This window comes from Dysidea avara, chromosome 6 (genome assembly GCF_963678975.1).
Source record: "Dysidea avara chromosome 6, odDysAvar1.4, whole genome shotgun sequence".
Classification (NCBI taxonomy): Eukaryota; Metazoa; Porifera; class Demospongiae; order Dictyoceratida; family Dysideidae; genus Dysidea; species Dysidea avara.
In genome coordinates this window covers 27,325,112-27,333,468 of record NC_089277.1, presented here as the reverse complement: position 1 = coordinate 27,333,468, position 8,357 = coordinate 27,325,112, and the positions used below count along the sequence as shown (strand labels likewise).

Genomic DNA, 8,357 nt, shown 5'->3' with positions numbered 1-8,357 from the left:
AATAATATATAGAGTCTAATATAACAGTCAAGCATAATAATAATTGCTAACTGCTAAAATCAACTTCTAAACAATGCTAACAAACATTTTGCTGGGGAAGCGTGTCCTCAGATTGGCATGCTATATATTGTGTTTCTTCCTACATGCATACTATAATGCTATAGTAGCTATAGTCTTGGAATCAAAAATAGCTAGTTTTCATTGGGCCTTCTAACTTAGTCACACACACACACACACATTACACACACACACACACACACACACACACACACACACACACACACACACACACACACACACACACACACACACACACACACACACACACACATGCAGTGCATAGCATGACAGTACAGCCAGCAAAGCAAAGCACGGTACTTCACAGAGCAGCACATACTGCAAAAGCAACACAGCAGTCAGCATGCAAACATACATCCTATCAGTGCCCTTTAATAATAATTTAATAAAGTAATTAATTAAATCTATGGCTAATAAGTTTTAATGTTGGTTCAATAGTGGATGTTTGCAGGTAAACCCATGGGGCACAAGCAATAATATTCCTTAAAAATCATAACCAAGAGTATAACACCGACTTTTGGTTCAGAATCCACTGCCAATTGTATACCATCATTACTGAAGGCATCTGACATGACAATAATACCCAGCAAATTTAGTAATGATCATAAACAGATACACAGACTATATGATTATGCCACGGTGTGTGCAGTGTTTTGCAAGCCTTTAACCATGTCCCTCGCTATACACCCACAGTTGGTAATGTGCACTACTAAAATCAATTTAGTCATTAATTGAAGGTCAATTGAAATGGAAACATACTTGCCATTTTATAGGTAGTTTGTATCACGCAATGCACAAAAACACACAAAGTCTATAGCTAGTAAATTATGGTACAATGTGACGTCAGGCACAGAACTTAGTATGATGCATTGTGATGAACCACAATATGTGACTGGGCTTGCGAAAATAGGGCATGTGGACACATGATTTTTGCCTACTCTTTCAAACTTTCATCACTCATAATGTTTTACACCATGACGCTATGGCAATGCATTTATTTAGCTCTTAGTATTACTAAGAGCTATTAAAATTCCACACATAAAGCCTGCATCATAAACAAAGTAACATCAAAGTAACTTGCATCATAAAGCCAATTAAATGCTTAATTGGCTTTATGATGCAAGTTGCAGAATACAAATATTCAAATCTGTTACAGTACTGAGAAACGACCTGTAGAGTGACGGAATGTAGTTTGTGCCCACATACTCTGTTTTCGCAGGCTCTGTCACATAATTATACTATTAGCTATGTATTACATCTACTATACAAAGCAAAAATAATTAATATGATTAAGCTTTTTTTAGCTACACCAACCTATCCCAGTGTTTATTCTAGGATTTCTCCTTTGGGGGGGAATCAGGAATTTGGGGGGTGACCAGGTGAAAGTCTGTTATATAGTTGTCCAAGTTCACAACTACATAGCTATATAAAACAGTTGGGTGAAGCCAGATCCTATGGTTGGTAGAACTTGATGCATGAGTGTAGTAGTGGTCACATAATGTTAGGACAACCATGTGCTCCTCATGTATACTGTACATAATATTATATTAATAATGCACTGCATATCAAGTGTACAATTTGTGTGAGATCATTTTCAGTATTGACCATCATATGATACCACAAAGCACTAGCAAATTAAAAAATCTGCATGGGTGTGTCTTCCAAGAAATAATTCAAAACTGAAATTAAATATTAGGGCATTTTCATGGTTATAGCAAAACAAGAAAGTTTTTAAAAATCAGGCTTTCTGAGATTAAATCTGGGAGTATTTGTGCTGGCTGTGCATGCCATTTTGAAAATAGAATTTTTTACAAATTACGCTTTCTGAGATTGAATTTAAGGACAATTTTGAGGGTTAAGCATGCATGCTACTTTTTAATATAATTATACTGCGTAAACTTGGGCTCTCAGATATTGAATAGTCGTCACTACATGCATGAATTTTTGTTAGCTGTATACTAGGAAGATTTTAAAACTTAATTGATCTGATACTGAATCTGAGAGCACTTTAAGGTTGCATTCACAATTTTAACCTGGGGAAAATTTTACACATTAACTATGCTGAGATTGAATCTGAGAGCATTTTTGATAAGTTTTGTGTGTCATTTTTAAAAGCCAGCTTAACCTAATAAGTATAAGCATAGTTTGGTAGTCACTCACAATTTTAGGGGGTGAGTCTGAGATTTTAGGGGGGGGGGGGGGGGGTTCCCCCCCTAACAGCCCTAGAATAAACACTGACCTATCCCACTGGTAGCAAGGATTGAATAGCCAAAGTGTATATTTTACCATTTCAGTGCCTATTGAATAACGTACGGAGTCTAGCTATGGGTTTCTTTTAAAAAATCTGCTTTAACCTGTACTGGATCATGTTTTTTCAAGCCCCTTCTAGGCATTTGCCCCGTTTCACTTTTAGTTAACGATTTTCGCTCAGGTTTCTTGGTTGGTGGTAGCTAAGCACCTCCATCTCTACTGAGGGCGCGCGAGACAGTAGGCCGAGGCTACACTTGGTATAGCCCACTCGGTGGTCAAACTAGGGAGGCCAGATAAGTTGTTGTTTTTGACAGCTACGTAAGGGAAAGTTGTTGCCGAGGTTGTTGCTTTGAATGGCGTGAACACACTATCGAGCCTATTGGACATGATAACTACCAGGCTTCCTTTTAATAAAAATACAGGCTGGTTGGCGAGACTATACACAAACAGAGAAGCCCATCACTACTGTAGCTATGTCAACAAGGCTTCCTTATATAGTGCTCACTCATGGTTAAGGAGTTATCTGAATAATAAAACACAGCGAGTTGCATTTCAAGGTTGTTTGTCATCTAGTGGGCCTATTAAAGTTGGAGTTCCCCAGGGTTCAATCCTAGGGCCCTTACTTTTTTCTATTTATGTCAATGACTTGCCAAGTGTTATTTCTTTGTCTGACATTAATAATAATATGTATGCAGATGATACGGAGCTTCACTTTAGCCATGGTGACCTTTCTGTTGTTGAAAAAACCCTTCAAGCAGATGTAGAGAATGTTTCCACTTAGCTGGTTGTTAATAGATTCAAATTGAACGTGATTAAATCATTATGTATGCTCATTGGTTCCCTCCAGAGAACTGGAGGGCTGAATCTCACAATAATGTTGGATGGTGCTATCTTGAAGAAAGTTTGTTCTACTAAGTATTTGGGTGTATATTTTGATCGGCATCTCACTTGGCAGGTTCATGTGGATTATGTTCTTGGTAGAGTTAGAAGGAAACTTTTTGCTATAAATCGGGTTAGGCCGGCTTCCTCTAGAGTTCTGCAGTTGCTATATCAAGCTTATATTTTACCGGTGTTGGATTATTGTGATACTGTGTGGTTACCATCAAATTCTAGTAGTACTCGTCGTTTGGAAAGACTCCATTCTAAGTTTACATCATCTTTCCATTCCTCTGATAACTTTAACTTCCGATCATCTTTAACAGAGAGGCGTACTTTTCACACAGCTGTACAGGTTTTTAAAATTCTCAACAAGATTTCCCCTCCTTATTTACATGGGATTTTTTCATATGCTGTGGATGTTACTGGTCGCTCTGTTAGAAATTTACACTGATTATTTGTTCCAAGTGTTAGAACTAATTATGGAAAACAGTCTTTGGCGTACAGGGGTACGGCCATATGGAACAGATTACCTAAAGCACTATACAGTGCTAAAACTGTGAATGGTTTTAAAACATTATTTTGTACAATGTAATTCTGTTTTGTTGTGTATGTATGTACTTATATTGTATTGTATTTTTTTTGTTGTGCTCTCAGGGCATAGCTGAAAAACAGCCTTCTTTGGCTGACGCTATATTCCCTGATTAAATATCATTTAAAAATAATAAAAATAAATAAATAAATGTGACGCAACTATCTGTGGCCTGTCTCTCAATATATTTAATAAATAACCTACACTACATTTACTTGTAGTTCTCTGGTCTGAAGATCCATTATGTGTACATGCAACTATTTGGTTAGTGATGAAAGAAAAAGAAGTACTGAAAATCACTTTTTCGAAATTGTACGAAGAAATCGACGATGTCACGTACGACTGTGAAGACATTCTCAACAAACTTCATGGAAGTGGGTTGATAAATGACAAGAGATATCGGAATATTGGCAATAAACAGGAAATCACTGAGAAAAATAGGTGAGGATCAGGGGCGGATCCAGGACCTGGCAAGGGGAGGGGCACAAACAGGCCAAGTTGTAGGTGGTTAGGGAGAGTCAGAATCTGTTGTTAGTTGCTGCATTTTGCTGCAGCAAATAATACATCTCTTAGTAGTATCTCACTGTTGATTTTTACCATTTTGGCCGTTGTGAAGTCCTAAAAACTGTTTAAATAGCTCTGAATGTCTTAAACAACAGCAACACAATAATTATTTTTAGAGGCGCTCAGTACGCACGAAGGTGCAGGGTGACAATTTCATAGCTAGTTTGAGTTTGGTTCGTTATGGTTTCAGGTGAATTTGTAATAAATGCTAATAAATGTGCATATATTTTCATGAGTTACATAAGCTGATCTTGGGCTGACATAAAGTTGTAATAGTATGAGAAGTAGCTATGGCTCCTCCACAAGGTCACTGGGGGGGGGGGGGGGGGGGGGGGGCATTTGCCCCAAATGCCCCATCCTGGATCCGCCATTGAGGATACTACATGCTTTGTTAGCTGCTGTAGCTATAGCTACTTAGCTATTCAGTAGCTATATTAAGGTACAGTTCAAGCCAGGCCATCCCAAGGGTATAGATTATATCAGATAGAGCTCAATCAAGTTTCACAAAGTGTAGCTTGACAGCTAGGCTTTGGACCTTAAACAATAGTCCGCATACAATCATCACAGACGCATTCCAAGTACTTATGGTACAGTAACTATAGCTGGTGTGGTTATACTGTAGTATTATTATGCCAGCTGCAGGTATGATATTAAGCATCAGCACCACAAAAGTATGAATAATAGTATAGTACAGTATTATAATATTGTGTATATAGATGTTTGCACTTCTTTATTAAACTATCAAGTTCACTGCTATAGTATAGTTAGCCTTGGAATCAAAATAGTTTGTCTTGATCGGAAACCAGTTATTAAATTCCTAGAGCTTCTCCCATGCATGCATGTATAGTAGCTATAGTACAATTAGGTTTGTGTCAAATATGCTAGCATAATAAAAAGCATAATAGGTTGAGGTGGTATGTTAGCATATTAAGTGGTTATTTCAAACTATGGAGCTTAATTCTGTGAAAATAGATCGATTCTCCCTAATAAAGCAGTCAGCAAACTGCAATAGAGCACTCAAATGCATTGTACAAAGCGTCTTAGATCTATACTCTCTGAACAGTCACTTTGTAGTAGGCTTGAGTGTATTATGCTCCAAAATTTGCCTATTATGCTTTTTGGCATTTCCCAAATTTTCTGCCATTATGCTTGTTTTTATGCTTTTCAGAAATGCATTATGCTTTTATATTGTATGTTTTTCTTTGTGCAGAGAATTTCTTCATATGATACAATGTAAATGGAGAAGTGTCACTTCAACTACAGCATATATACAAATAATAGTAATAGCTTGAAATCGGATGTGTTCCAGAGTTCATCATATTAGAGTCTGGGGGCATATCTATAGTCCCCCAGAAGCTATAGACATTTTATTGTCTAATATCTTTGTAGTTTTGTATGCAAATAAAATATTATGCATGGTTTCTGATTGTTCTTCTGAGTTGTAGCAATTGATATTCAAAGGACAGCAACTGCTCAGTATAACAATCACAATACACCTACAATTATAAAACTTGCTGTTTGTTAAAAACTAAAACTAAAATACCTACATTGTAGCAACACTTGAACACACATAGCTCAATCACTATACATATGCGTACTATCTGCCAATGAATATAAAAGTAAGTATTTTGATAATAATCATCACAATGGTTTAATGTTAAAAACTAATGTTTTCAAGCAGGTTGTAGCTAACTAAAACTATCACAAAACTTTAAAAATAAGAGCTCTTTTTAAAATTACCTAGTGAAATCACATGCACTGTATTATACTTGTTCATACGTAGATACATTAATTATTGCATAAACATGGTGGGTTGAAAGTGTACAACTGTGCATCAAATTATCATTGCTTTGGAAATTGTTTTCAGCTATGTTCAATGCATTGCACAGCATTACAAACTAAGATCAATACAAGAAACGTTTCCACAATCAATCCAAAAATGTGACCAGGCCTGCAAAAACAGGGCATGTGGGCACAAACTACACCCTTTCACGCTACAGGTCATATCTCAGTGCTGGAACTTAATATTTGCATTCTGTAACTTGCATCTTAATGCCAATTAAATACGTAATACGAGATAAAAATTACATTGCCATAGCATAATGGTACAAAACGTTATGAGTGATGAAAGCTCGAAAAAACGTTATGAGTGATGAAACCTCGAAAAAACAGGCAAAAATCTTGTGCCCACATGCCCTATTTTCGCAGGCCCAGTCACAAATACAGGAAATTCCCATTAAAATGTAGGGAAGCAATCACACTCACTAATGCAAATTGACACCTTGAGCTGTCCGCTGAAAGAAATGGGACACAAAAAGGGCAAATATAAAGTCCATGATGAGTGCATTGTATGTACTGCAGTATGCCTATAGGTACCAATAAGGCTGAAGCAACATCTAACAGTGAAAAATTAAGCCGGTAGCCTTTTCCGTTATTATGCTATGTGCTTGTCTGAATGCATCAGTCAGCCAGTCAGTCATGATCAATCGAACAGCAGAAAAGTTCCACTTAAAATTTGTGACAATTTAATGGATGCATTTTTAGTTGCACTGAATGCACTTTTGGGCTTGAATATACCTAAAATACCGCCACAGCACCATGAAAGTATTTTTTACCAAATTCTTATGATCTATATTATATAATACTGTGTACTGTATGATAACTAAAACAAAAACTCTTGAAATCTAACATCTAAACCTACATACTGTAACTAAAATGTATCAAAGATGGCTACTAAAACTAAAACTTATAAACAATAAAGAACCTAACATCTAAAACTAAAAGTTTAACTAAACTGTATTGAAGATGGTACCTAAAACCAAAACTTTAACTGAAACTTTAAAGGATCTAACATCTAAAACTAAAACTATAAATTGTATTAATGAATAATGATGGTAACTAAAACTAACACTTTAACTAAACCTTTTTCTACTTACAGCTACTGACTCAACTTACACTGTATAACTAAAACTAAAACTAAAAGTCAAATGCAATACTAAAACAACACTAACCTCTATTCTTTTCTGTATTCTTTGGCTTGCCAAAATGTGACTGAATTTTGGAAAATCACCCATATGGGCGCACGTGAAATAATTAGAATTTTCATGTTTAGCAGGTTGCTACGTAATACGCGCAGGGAACAGTTTTGAAAATATTTCAAGAATTTTCTTGTAATTTAAGGTATTGAGAATGGCTTAAAACCATCAACAAGTAGATTTGCACTATATAGTTTGTGATTTGATGTAATGTGAGAACCAGTGGCAGTGATCTGACTACTAGTAGATGTAATGTGAGAACCAGTGGCAGTGATCTGACTACTAGTAGATGTTATGTGAGAACCAGTGGCTGTGATCTGACTACTAGTAGATGTTATGTGAGAACCAGTGGCTGTGATCTGACTACTAGTAGATGTTATGTGAGAACCAGTGGCAATGATCTGACTACTAGTAGATGTTATGTGAGAACCAGTGGCTGTGATCTGACTACTAGTAGATGTTATGTGAGAACCAGTGGCAGTGATCTGACTACTAGTAGATGTAATGTGAGAACCAGTGGCAGTGACCTAACTACTAGTAGATGTAATGTGAGAACCAGTGGCAGTGACCTGACTACTAGTAGATGTTATGTGAGAACCAGTGGCAGTGATCTGACTACTAGTAGATGTTATGTGAGAACCAGTGGCAGTGACCTGACTACTAGTAGATGTTATGTGAGAACCAGTGGCAGTGACCTGACTACTAGTAGATGTTATGTGAGAACCAGTGGCAGTGATCTGACTACTAGTAGATGTAATGTGAGAACCAGCGGCTGTGATCTGACTTTTCCCAAGTTCTTCAACAACAGAAATTGTTTGTTTGTGTGACAAACACAAGAACAGTTTCTGAAGACAATTATATGACTTGCATAAAAAAGCACTGAAAATATGTGTGCTGCAGTTTCGAAATAATATATTTTCAACAACTGCAACAACAGCATCCTTGTTTGGCTTTCTCACATC

General features: G+C 36.6%; 2 long non-coding RNA genes across 2 annotated transcripts in view; one reads left to right on the top strand and one right to left on the bottom strand.

The window, feature by feature from the left end:
• LOC136257532 (uncharacterized) overlaps positions 1-8,357 on the bottom strand; it is a 188,694-nt gene that overhangs the window by 30,943 nt on the left and 149,394 nt on the right. The gene's annotated exons all lie outside the window — the stretch shown is intronic.
• On the top strand, positions 3,959-5,798 carry LOC136257691 (uncharacterized). The gene is made up of 2 exons (XR_010702108.1): positions 3,959-4,237; positions 5,571-5,798. It is a non-coding gene; the product is annotated as an uncharacterized lncRNA (long non-coding RNA).